General features: G+C 41.4%; 1 protein-coding gene across 1 annotated transcript in view; it reads left to right on the forward strand.

Annotated features, from left to right (window-relative positions):
- Positions 1–12,068: 12,068 nt before the first annotated feature.
- akap13 (A-kinase anchoring protein 13) overlaps positions 12,069–13,749 on the forward strand; it is a 47,437-nt gene continuing 45,756 nt past the window's right edge. Inside the window, exon 1 of the mRNA XM_022740506.1 lies at positions 12,069–12,117. The gene's annotated coding sequence lies outside the window, so the exon portion shown is untranslated. The remainder of the gene's footprint in view (positions 12,118–13,749) is intronic.

Here is a 13,749-nt window from a genome sequence, read left to right on the forward strand (position 1 = left end):
TATGTGCACTCCCAAAAGCAAACCAAGACAGATTCCTTTAGCCCATCCTCAGATAATTATATAATAGACTGGACCATTTGCTTTCTGTTTTTCTAATCAGAGAATGATAAATTAATTTATATTCAACTGGTTATTTTCCCCCATGGCAACTTTTCCTTTCAGGAAAGTTTCAATAGTAAATAAAAACTATAGACACAAGCTGCTGCATCATTATTGTACACCATCTTAACTCATCAGTGGATCTGCGTTGAGGATAGACAAGTCTCAGTTCCTTTCACACGGAAACACTTGTTATTGATTCCTGTATTTGGAGGATTTGCCTTTGGACTGATTGCATTGTGTTGTGTGTATTTCTCCAGAGGTAGATGTCATTAAGTCTGAAGACACTGTAATTGCTGCAGGGGAGGAAGAAAATGACACAGCGGAGGAAACTGACTTCTCCACGGTAAGCTTAAAGTTCCTACTGTGGTTGAGAGCTATCACGCTCTGCTTTGTTGTTGATTAACACGAGTCTAAGATGAGTCATTGTTTGCCAATGTCTTGAAACACCCTAAGTAACCTTTGATATGAAGATGTGAACAAGGAGGTAACCGGTTTCCCGCTGCTACTATATGACCTGGGGTAAAATGTGGCGTTAATCAAAAGTTTTTTCACAGCAGATATTTTGACTTGTCAAACACAGGTATATTTAATAACATCACTAATTGCCGCATGGCACTGTCGTTAGGAGCCAACGTTAATGTAATCAGTTCCACCTGTGCTTTCCCTGCTATGACGAGAAGTGCTGTGAAAAACTATTGATTCATTTAAGGAAGTACAAAGCAACAAGTGTGATCTGATGCTAACAGGGCGATGAAGAAAACAAAAAAAACAGAACGTGCAGTTGAAGACGAACAGACTTCCGTCAGGAGAGAAAAGACGAACAGGTGATGCTCATCAAGCAAACATGTCAGTCAAATCCAAAATAGGAAGAAGAGCGAGAAAAAACCTTCAGTCTTTCGTGTTTGTAAAAAGCCTGGCAGTTAAGGCAACGCTAAAGTTAGAACATTTTTAAAAGATTTTGAGCACCCATTACCCACTCCACCAACACCATATATCACCATAAATCAACAAATAATACAAGCAATAATAATGAATAGTGGTGACACACAGATAAGCAGATTATTAAAGATTATAAAATGTATTAGGTGAATCTCTATAGTAGACTTTACTATGAATTAGAATAATAATTTGCATACATTGACAGTGGGATTTATCAGACAGGCACAGTGAGTCTACATGTTGAGTGTGATATAAGGCACGTTCAGAGTCACCATCTGTTGTTAACTTGGTCCAAGGATGGTTTTCAGGTTTTAGCATCCTTAGAGACTGAATACCTCTCATTTATAACTTGCAGTGCTGGACACAAGTTCTGACCAGTGTTCAAATCATGAGTGTGTCGCCAATTTATTTAATTATTCTGCATCCGGTTACCATGGCCAGTTGGCACCGTAGTTTATTAAAGCCATGCAGCTGTAGATTTAAGACAAAGTTAAACTTGCACTTCTCATGTGCACAACAGAACAGAGAACTATGCGTAAGAAGAGGCATGCGATTCATGTCCAGTAAAATTCAGCTGGTGTCCTTCACTACTATGTTTTGGCGAGTAGAAATTTAGGTTTATTCTTTTTTTTGACTTTCCAGAGTGTCAGTTTACTGTGTTAAATGTTATTTTCCCTTGCATAAACAGTGACACCATTTAGCATCTTATTAAGAATTTAACTCTTTATTTAAATTTGGCATGAATAGCCAGACTAAAGAAAGAAAGAAAGAAAGAAAGAAAGAAAGAAAACTATATCAAAAATTTGGGGGGAGAGGGGAAGACAGGATTTGCTTAAGAGAGGCTTGATGTGCCAACTCGAGATTTGCAGGAAGTTCAGGAAGAAAGCTGTCTGGAACATTTTTCCCTCTGAGTAAAAGCTCTCAATTTGAGACTTGCAGCTTACTCAGCTCTTTTTTTGTACTTTCGGTGAGTACAGTCATTAGACAAAGAATATATTACCTGCTAGTGTGTAGAGTGTCCTTAACTATGACCTCTACGTTTGCTTTACTGTTAAATCCAACAGGATCTCTGCCTCATCCTATGGGATTGGTGTTGTGAAGTTAATTTTCTCTCTCAGCCACTGAGCACATGGATGCGATCTTCAGTAGACGGGACTTTACTCTGAAATGTTGCTGACTGACAGATTCCTCAGCAGCCATAGACTGGAGTGGCTCTGCTTATTCCTGGGTTGTGGTCTGGGTCAGTGGCTTGCTCTGAATGCCAGATGTTTAGCTGCAGGAGGACATACATACACACACACACACACACAGACACACACACACAAACACACACACACAGTGAGCAGATTGGTGGGGTCGCCAGCAGAGGGCGACGTAGCATCAGAGGCATCGCTGCAGCTTCTCCTCTTGGACAGAGTCAGGATTTAATTACCTGCATTTTGATGCTTTTGAAATTTCCTGCATCTTCTATGATGAGCATGTGACTCGGAGGCGTTGAACAAACTGTAGTAGAAGTGGAGGTGAAGAAAGGCTTGTTTATATTGGAGCATAACTTTTTTGTTGGTAAATTGTGGGAATGCTCCTAATAATGCTAATAATAGGGATACTAATAACCATTAGAACAGTTCAATCACAGTTTAACCCCTATCATAATATGTGAAACAGTTTGTAACATGACATGAAATAAACCTAAGAAAACAGTGAATAACAGAATCTAAATGACAGTGACTGCCAGCCACCTGAAATGAGATGCAAGGTTAATGAAGTAATTAAAATCACAAAGAATGTGTCGATGTTTTGACAAGATGTTAGCTATTTAGACAGCAGATAATTTAGTCCAGGATGATTCAGCAGGCGTAACATCTGCATTTCATATCTCAGAGTACTGGAACTCGTAGTTAGTGAGTCCACACAGCATCACAGCTCTTCAAAGTTCTCTAAATCACACATCAGAGCGGAATAACATGGTTTTCATCCACAGCTGTGAGTCCTGTCAAAGTGCCAGAGAGAGTTAAACACTCAAGACATGAGCATGAGATAAATTTAGATTATTCTGAGATTTGTTTTGCAAATGAGATTCATATAAACGTCTGCAGGGAAGTCAAAGCAAAGTTCCAGTACTGTAAGAGAAGAAGGTAATAGTGAAGTTAAACGTGCTCTCTGTCGAGGCATGTTCAGTTAACACATTTGGCCACTGATGTTTGCTTTTATTTATGTGGGGAGTGGCTGCGTTCACAATGTGATAATAAGGATGTGGGCAGGAGCAGCTTTTGAGATGCTAGTTACATTTTAGCTGCCATTTTGCTACTTAGGTAAACGGCCCTTCAAATGAGTGAACTTTACAGCCAAGGGGCAGATGAGGAAGCACTAACAATATTCCTCCAACAAGATGAGCAGTGTGAAATACCTCTATCAAACCAGACTGGCCAGGTTTAACTGATCAGTTATATAGACAAGCTGTTGGTGTTACTTGCTCTGTGACAGTGACATATTTGATTTTTTTAATTTTATTTTTACTGATATGAATATGTCACTGTGCCTCAGATCAACATGACTGATCTCATTTCTCCCGTGTCTATCCAGCCTTTCTTTATTTGTGTTCATTAGTTCTTTAGCTCCTCCCAGTCAAGACAAATATAATGTGAATGTGGAGGAATGACATTTGATTGATTGATTGATTGATTGATTGATTGATTGATTGATTGATTGATTGATTGATTGATTGATGATTTGGTGACAACTGAATCTCTGGCCACTGACAACAGGAAGATATGAAGAACTGTTCTCACTGAGAGAGTGTGAAAAAGGTTATTGTACAGTCACTGGTTAAGGCTAAGAGATTGAGCAGTGTTTTTCTTTTAATATGTTTTAATATGAATCCTTACGTGTGTGTGTGCGTGTGTGTGTGTGTGTGAGTGAATGAATGTGTGCTTATAGGCTCTTACCCATCTTCATAATGTGAAAAGAGGAGTAATACAGGCTGGGAGGTTGTTTGAACACTCATAGGACTCCATGTAATATTCTGGCTGTACACTATGATCTATAGCTTTTGCTGAACTGTGAGACACCTGGTAGTGTGTGAAGGTCAGAGTTTTGATTAGAGGAGGGTTTGATTTGTTTGTGGCCGCTGGGATTCACGCTTTTGTGATATTGGCCAGCTAAGGCCAGGACCTGAGGGGATGTCAGATTCTCATGTCAGGGCCAACCACACGTTTACATGGATCTAAATATCATCCGGGAGGAGCTCAACCACAGGTGTGCAGGCTGCCTCTTAAACCCACTTTGATTTGGGAGGTGGTGGCTTCACAAATGTATCATTGACTTTTGTAATTTATCTTGTTTGTTTTGTTTGTCATAATTAATCATAAATGTGACTAAAATTGTTGCCATGATATAAAGTAGCATACAAGAGATCTGATGGATGAGAGCAACCAGGGGAAAGAATATTCATAGATGATTTTGTACGCTCTTGACCAGCTGCTGTCCTGCAGAGTGGCAGAGAGAGGCACATTTCCTGCTCGCTAAGTAGCATTTTTTCATCCTGGAGGGAAGCCACCATAGTGACAATATAATGTACTTTCATTTCTTTTCTTACTGAAACCAAAGTTATACTTTTCACGTCTGTTTCACAGTGAGGGTCCGCATTAATTTCACTCTCTGTGCGCACACACACACACACACACACACACACACACACACACACACACACACACACAGACACACACACACAGGGAGACAGACACACACACACACACATACACACACACAGAGACAGAGCCGTCTGTCAATCCACTGTTTGTGTCCATGTCCATTTTTGGGTGTATCAGGGCTCTCAGTGCTGCCTGTATGGAAGTGGAAAAAGTTTTGCCTTTGAGCTGGTTCGGAGAGCAGACAACAGATTCATTAGTAACTTTTACTATAACAGTAAGAAATAATGACGACAGGGTGATTCAGTTTCTGTATGTACGGCATAATCTTATCAAAATGATATTATCTCACATTTGACCAAATTACAGGAGTTTTTTTCTGTTACAATGTACAATGATGTAACAGTGGAACACCATTTACCATCAATTACATATTTTTGCCATATTGTGATACACACACACACATATACATACATTGAATTTCAGAAATATTATTGATATAATTTTATAATATAATTTTCTTAAATGCAAAAAATCCCCGTATGTGTGCGTGTGTGTGCAAAATTCTGAAGTGCGATCTGCACTGCTAAGTAATCACTAGTGGATGAATATGCACGTGAGACCATTTTTTTGCACCACTCCCAACTTTTTTTCAACACACCCACTTAGAGGGACATCATCTGAGAGAGGTGCAATCACAACCAGAAGCCACCTCTCTGGTGGCCTCCTCCAGCAGGGGGTGTTGAATCTCAGCAACTTAAATTCTGAGGATTGAATCACATTAACTGAAGTAATAATGGCCTTCTGTCTTACTGTAACTATCTGGTACTTTGGAGGGCTGTTTCACAGGATGAGAGAGCAACATTCACAGCTTCTTAAAGAGAGAGAGGGAGAGATAAAATATAGAGAGAGGCAGGAAAGGCATGAGTCAGGCAGAGTCAGGAGAGAAGTTGAGAGGCGACAGAGGAAAGGAAAAGAGAGGGAGGGAGGGAAGAAGAGAAGGAGGGAGGGAGCAGAGCTGGAGTCTGGTATAGGAGGCTGCTTCTGCGGCCAGATGTGAAGCTTAGCAGGCAGCTTCAGCTCTCCTCAAGAGTGTTTCTCCTGGATTTTAACCTTCTGTTCAGTAAATCTGCTCTGGATATTTAAAGGAAAATGTATGAACGCCACAAGCGGAGGTACAGTCTCTGTGCCAAAGGAGAGAGAGCTGTAGACGTGGTTTTGATAAAGGTAGGTTACCTATCCGTACAGCAAAGTTGTTTGGTATTGTAACGCTGCTACTGCTACAGTAACAGTCATTTGAACAGAGACTTTGAAAACACAGTTGTTCAGTGCTTCAAACAAATAAAAAGTAATGGCAACAGCAATAAAAGCAAGGTAAGAAATATATGAAGGTTAAATCATAAAAGTTAAACAGTAAAAGGGACGTCAAAGAGAATTAATGAGATTATTACGTGAAATCCATTAAAGGGAATTTCACCAAGTGATTTAGCAGCTTAAGCTCCTGCGGTTGTTTTTAAAGGCCGGATCAGACTTATTCTGAAAAGCTGTCCAGGAAAAAGTTCTTTCTCAAGTTAAACATAATCATAACCGTCACAAAGTGCTTCAGTGTGCTACGGCAAACCTGTAGTCGTCTGCCAGGCATGTTGTGAGGGGTTTTGCTGTGTTGCACCCTGGGAGATGATTGCATGGTTGTTGATAGTGGCCCTCCAGACGCAGAGTGCTGATTATTTTGGGGTGGAGTGTGGTTTTTCTGGATGTACACTGCATGGGTATGCTGTAAGCGACACCAAGACAGATGCCTGTACTCTGTCCATCTCTGTGGAGCAGCTGTGTATGAAACTTAATGAGGCTCAGACAGTTTAAAGTCTTTCTGGGGATATTTGGTCAGGACTGAGAGTAGTTGCCTGACAAGCTATGAAGCTGAAATAGAATAGGAGTCTGCCGATGTTCTTACGGTGACTTGTTACACTGGAAAAATTAGTTCCTTTCTGTTTCTCAAAGGTCCTGTTAACGTATCATAAAGGTTCAATGTCAAACCATTTGAACTGGGGGTTCAATGGAATCTTTCTAAATGGGATCTTTTATAGCTCCCAAATGTTGTGCTATTTAAAGCCCACATGTCAGTTTCCCTGCACTACATATACAGAGCCCTTTACCACATTTTTTTTCTAGGGAGTTTCCTTTCTTGATTGTTGGTATTTAATTATTAATCATAAAAAGTTTCAGTCAGTGAACCAACTCCAAGCCAGAGTTTCACTTTTCACATTTCATGTTCAAAAATATGAACTATAAAGGAGACAAGAATCTAGACTAAACTTAGTATTAGCCAACAGCCATCAACTAAACTAGACAGATTAAACTAAGCTAATGACTCAAAATGGAAATATTCCCTAGTGCTTGATGACCACTATAATCTAAAGTAATAAACACATACTGTTCATTACAATGCATAAACTAAACTATGAACTGCACCACAGTAGATGTTTGACATGTCGACTGTCTGCTGAATGTGACATCCACAGGCAGGGCAGAGCGGAGGGGGAGGTGAAGAGAGGAAAATATTTATGAAGTGGATCGCTCTGGTATATGTAACACCTCTCTTTAGTCTATTGTCACTTTCTAAACTTGTTCCTGATGTCAGCCTCCTCTTTCACCCAAGGGGTGAAATAGCAAGGATGAGAGAGTGTCTGTATGTGTGTGAGAGAGAAAGAGCGAGAGAAAGAGAGGAAGAGGGAAAGTGAGAGAGATATGACGGTGTGGGAAAAAGGCAGCGCCGGGCTAACGGTTTCCTCTGGCTTCAGATGGAAACAGGCATTTGGCCAAATGACTTCATTCCAGCCAGCGTTTCACATCCCAGCATCTCTCCTGGCCTTGAGTCACAAAACACATCATCACTCCACTTACCAAGTTCAGTAATTGTGGATAGGCCTTTGCACAATCTAGCATAGTGCTATAGTATATACAAGCACATGTGGGCTCAGTAGACAGATGGCAAACAGGCAGAAAATAACACATCTCCTGATCTCCTTGTCCTTTTTTGGGCACTTATTTCCCAGTATAGTCAAAGTGCTACAACCTCCGACTCTTCAGCCCTTTGCTTGAAATGTTGGTGATCCACGATGTGAAGGTTATTCTACCACTGATCCCAAAGGAAATCATGCTGCGTGAAACCAAGTGTTCTGGTGTTTAAAACACCAGAGGACCTAGATTCAATTCTGCAACATGCTGAAATTTTCTACAGCAAAAACTGTGTCCTTCAGTTCCACTTGTGCACCTTTCTGTAGTTGTCTTTGACCTCCGACCTCAACAGAATTTTCAATAGACTTTTAATAGAACGGAGCACCTCATAAGTTTCTTAAAATCTAAAACAAGATCCACGATAAATCCTGTGCCACAGTGGGGTCATTGTCTGAAAGGTGATGTGTGTGCTTTTAATTGAAGTGTTTTGGAAGTTGAATTCAGTGCACTTCCAAAGTGCAACAGAGAATAGCTTTGCCCTCAGGTCTGCCACCAGCCACCCTCAGGGATCAAATGGTGTATAAATACCTGGCTGGAAACAGTCATTCAGTCAGCCATGGCATCCTTCAATGCTGCGGAACCTCTCTGGCTGCCTGCCTGTTCAGAAACGAGGCAGTGCTCCAAGTCTTGCCTGCCCCGGCGTACACACGCTAGCCCGCCTTTTTATTTTTAAACCAGATGTGTTTTTACTGGGTACAGTTTAGATTCCCCCGACACTACAAATATGCACTGGGCTGTTCTGAATCCAGGGTACCAGCTTTCAGAGGGGGGGGGGGGATCAGTTCCTCGCTCCCTGGCTGACTGACCAACTTTGGCTGACTGGTTGAATAAGTGGCTGCCAAACTGGCTGACACCTTGTGCCTCTTGGTTTGTATTGGACAAAACACATTTACCACCTCATTGATCTTACTACATTTCAAACCCTAATTTTTCCTTTTTTCCGTGGTGCTTCTGTCAGCACAGAAGCTTTGTCTGTTTTCAATGTGCACAGACCTTTCACCTCCTGTGACCGAACCTAACCCGGACATCATGTCTTATTCTTCTAACTTCTTTTTGTCTGAGCCTTGTATCCATGCTTTAGTAGCAATAGCAAAGCTTGTACAGTTCCTAATACAGCTCCTTTAAGTAAATCACTGATTTTGTAGCAGCTTCAGGGATTCTCTGTAACTGGCATCACTGAACTGAGTTATGATTTGAAATAAGTTGATGCTGTGATTGAAATTGTAGAGGCTGCTGGTTTGTATAGAGTGAGCTGTATTCTTTCATTCTTCATTCATGTGACCACCATTCCCATTCATCCTTTCACCAAATCATTTGACCTGCAGCACACTGCCAAAATAAAGGGTTAATAGCATGTACTTCCACATATGTACATCCACTCCGAGGGACAAGTATCCACTTCATATCCCATTATGCTAAGGGTTCAGCCCATTTTATAATCATTGCCAAAACACACAAAGGCAGTTCTGGTGGTTCACAGTGGGTAAACAGTCTATTAAAATACTTAAAGCTGCTGTTTCCTTTACTTTGGCTTTAGTCTGTGTTTTACTCAGAATCCTTTGTTTCTGCTCTCCTCTGAGGTCAAGCCTAGTAGCCTTTTATAATTTGTTGCAATCACTGGCAATCATTTCACTTTTGCTTAGAACCTGTGCATGCATTTATGTGTGTGTGTTCATCTGTGTTTGTGTGTTGTGTCTGTGTACTAGCGCCCTCTGTGACCAGCTAATCTTTCCTCGTCAGCGTGTTTGTTCTCTCTCAGCGGGCTCTGTTTGATATCTGAACACAGCTGTGAGAAAAGAAAAAGCCTGTGTGTGCTGTCTGTGCATGCAACTGTGTGTGTGGGATTTTGTTGTGTGCACGTGAGGCTTGATGAGTGAAAAAAAAGGAGCATAAGTGAGCGTTTGTGATGTCTGTGCGCGCATGCACCACTGTCGGCTGATGGAGGTGCAGTTGGTATGTAGTTGTCAGTGCATTTGTAGGAATGTGAAAGTGTGTGATCACAGTGGGTGCTTTGACACACACACACACACACACACACACACACACACACCCACGCACCACTCCCAGGCTGGGACAACAGAGCTCAGTGTTTCTGTGGGTCTCAGCAGGCTTGTCAATAATATGCACTGGGACAGTTGAGGGTTAGTTGTTTAGAAACTGTGCTCAGCCCCCACACCCCTCACACCCAAAGCATTCTGGGAGGGTCAGCCTTGCTCAGTGGTTGGGACTCACTCATCTTTCTTTCCTCTTTCTGACTTACCTCGTTTTATTTCTGTTTGTGTTCTTCCTTTTTTCAGTAACTGCAGTGTATGTGGGCGAATTTAGTTTTGACATCTTTCTTCTTTTTGTTTGTAGCAGTCTATGTTTTTGTGACATTGTCTTAAAGTGAATAGGTCAGTAATTTGCTACTTTTCTTTGTTTTTAAATCATTGAAAATTGAATATATTTGGATCTTGGACTCTTGGTCTTAAAAAGGCAATTTGAACTACCTGAGCTCTGGGAAACTGTGAAGGGCTTTTTCACTTTTTCTTTTTGACATTGTATAGACCATGCAATTGATTGATCAGTCAAAAAAGCAATTTCTGGACCCTCCACTTGTTGCCTGTTAACCTTGTGGTGATGGCAGTACTGCTTAAAGATGAAGAACCTGTTCTTTGCCAAGAAATAGTCTGTCATACTGTACAACCCCGTGTAAAGCCACCAATTTTCATGTTTACACTCTGGTTTTTGTACAAGTTCAAACAAACAAGATATAACATGTTAATTGTTGAGCTTTAGATGTGCTGGTAGGTGGCCTTTCCCTGTTTCTCCTTGTTCCTAGTCATTGTGCTAAGCTAAGCTATTGTCTCCTGTTTCATATTTAACAGACAGGTATCAAACTTCTAGTCTAACTCTCCAGTGAAATCAAATAAGTGTATTTCCCAAAATGTTTAATACTGAATTTCTCATCAGTTAGAAAGCTGAACATTGGCTTACATTTCAGTGAATTAGAAATGATAATATTCATATGAGAACCTCTCAGCATAACAGAAACAAGGTAAATTGTATTGTATTGAACTGTCACGAACCAGAGAATTGTTTACATCTGATAAATGCTACAGGGACCAGTGTCTGAAATTCAACATCCGAGTTGGTGGCCCGTGGTGGAGCTGCATCTTCGTTTTGTTCCTCTGATTCCTCTTTCAGATTAAAGGTTCTGGCCTTTAGATTAGCGAGCTGTTTATACTGTGTCTGGAGGTTCCTTTGTACAAGTCTCACACAGCCGAGTTTAAAGGGCCACGCTAAAGCCTGCTGATCTGAGCCGGGCTTAACCCAGGTTTACTGGGGTTGCGAGTTAAATGGGAAGAATTAAGGAGGGGAGGAAACAAGCTACGGTAAGAAAGGAAGGAACAAACTGTTGATACAGGACAGACTATAAACACCTGAAAGGAAGTAGCATCCATCCTCCATTACAGAAGGTTTAGCTGTAGTTCAGAAATCACTTGTAGCCCCTGAAAAACAAAGCCATGTCTTCAACCAACAAGGCTTTTGAAATAGGGGTCTCTGGTGAGGATCTTGGTTTTGCTAATCTGTCTTTGTTAATAGGTTGTTAATCTGTCTTTAGCTCTCTCAGTTTGTATGAGAGACACATTCAAAGTCAAAGCTCATCATCCTTATCTGCGTCTCATTGATGGAGTTCATCAAAACACAATGAGTTTCTCTGAGTCTCTGTTAGCTTCACATTCAGAGCTGTCAGTCAAATCTGCGCAGCTTTGGCCAAACTGTTAAAGCTTTTGTGTTGCCTGTGGGGGGGTGGGGGGGTGCCTGTGGCTTTTGTAGCTCTCTCTCTCTCTCTCTCTAGTGTGTGCACACACACACACACACACACACACACACACAGCTGTTTTATAGACATTCAGACCACAGAGGAAGCAGAGCCCCAGCGTTGTGTGTTTACAGCCAACCACAGGCAGGCTGAGTGAGCATGCGCGCGTGTGTGTGTGTGTGTGTGTGTGTGTGTGTGTGTGTGTGTGTGTGTGTGTGTGTGTGTGCGTGTGCGCGGGTGCGCGTGTGTGTGTGTGTGTCAGTCAGTGTGTTTGAGTTGGTGTCAGCGTGACTGTTAGTTGCGAAGGCTGAAAACAGACCAAAGTTAGATCTTTGCAAACAGTTCCTTGAGGAGATGGAGCCGGAGTGCAGCTACTAAATCCTATGAATACACTTAAGCCTGCTTTTATAAAGAGTGACTTATCGTTGCCTCCCATCCTGTGTACCGAGCAACACTTCCTAAACAGACACGCTGGTCTGCATCATTATTTCTTTGTGGGTGACAATCACATGTTGCTGAGGCTGATTCAGTGTCTTCCTGTTTCTCCGTAGATCCATCGAGACAGAGAGGCGTCGTTTCATCAGCCCTGCGACACTCAACACTCAGGTAAGAGTCATCGCGAGCCACAAAAAATCCAGACTTGCTTCCCAGAATGTTTCTTTTTTTTCTTTTTTTTTCTTTATTTTTTTAATTAAATAAGATTTATGTTTGTTGCTATAAGCCGCGCTGCAAAGTTACTTTGCCATCAGTGACAAATACGCTGCACTGGGTCATTTATGTGTTACTGTTTATGCCGGAATATTTTGTATCCTTTGTTTCATGAAACCTATTTGTTTGAAGTGAAAGCAAATGGATGACTGCCCTGGTGACTTTTCAAACAGTCTGGTTGAAGTGTCACTGACACAAAGCACAGACACTTGTATTGTTTGAGCCTCACCATTTTAACAACAGACCTTTTTGTTGGATTCAATGCAGCAGCTTAACAGCCTCTGTTTGCCAGTTGTATTTCTACTCTAAAGATAAAATGGAGACTCTCAGATATCATGTAGCTGGTCTGACTTTGACCCACATAAGATCTTGTTGTCAGATATTGGTATTTTCCGAGGCCTGTAGTCTCTGATTGTGCTTTTTTGCTGATATTAGATATCTTTGTTCAGCCAGTCTCGTGCCAAAGAATTTCAAATATTCACCCAACTTTACAGAGGCGACAACTATGATCAGCTGTGGTTGTGTCTGTGTAACTTTCAGGTCTTTTGTCAGCCAGCAGTTGAGTTGTGGGTTGGATCGTAAATCTGCTGCGAAAGGTGTCAGCCATGGCACATGGCTCGGAGAGGCTTTGGGTGCAGACATAGGTTTTATTTAGTTTTGTTTGTTTGAAAGTAGTTGTACGTTAGCACATACGGACACAGTTGAGTGAGCAGACTGGGCTGTACCACTTAAGATATTGTGATGGCAGAACGTAGAGAGAAGGAGAATTATATCAATAAGACCTTACACAGTGTTAGATAGGCTTGTCTGTGGAACATTTGACCATTATTTGGGCTATAAAGCAAAGTGTTGCTGAGCTGGACTCTGTCTGTAGTCCCTTTGTTTGTATCTCATGCTCAGACAGCATGCACACAATGGATGCACGCCACAAGCATGGCAATGATGCGATACATATTTTTGCCAACTGCACAGGGTGGTAACAGTTGGTGGTATTCCAGTTGACCCTTTTTGTACTCCATTTGACCCTCCAGAGATTTTGGAAGTGGCCCAGTATGTGTAACAGAGCTTATTAATGTTAGTGCCAGTGGTGTCACAGAGAAACAGCAGGATGGGCAGTAGAAACCCTGTGGTAAGAGATGTGGTGTTAGCTCAGCAGTTTAGCTAACAGTAGGTTCCTCAAAATCAAACTTTGCCTCGGCTTTTTATGCATGTTGTCTTCACTCCAGTTTAATTTAAGTTTTAGTTCATTCTTCTTTGTTTTATCTCAGTTTCTCCTTTGCTTTTATAAATAACTTAACAAGACTAAGAATCTACAAGCAAGCTAGTGGCTCTTTGAGGCTGTAGATCTGTGCTCAAATGTCAACACACTGGTGTTTGTTTACTATGGTCACCATGTTAGTTTAGCATGTTAGCATAACACTTGCTAAGTAGCACAAAATACAGTAGTAGAGTAGAGCCTAGACTGATGGACAATTAGGTATTCAGTTATAAACCCAAGTATTGGACAAGTTAAAAGTTTGGCCTCATGGT

This window comes from Seriola dumerili, unplaced genomic scaffold (assembly GCF_002260705.1).
Source record: "Seriola dumerili isolate Sdu_G_001 unplaced genomic scaffold, Sdu_1.0 BDQW01000003.1, whole genome shotgun sequence".
Classification (NCBI taxonomy): domain Eukaryota; kingdom Metazoa; phylum Chordata; class Actinopteri; order Carangiformes; family Carangidae; genus Seriola; species Seriola dumerili.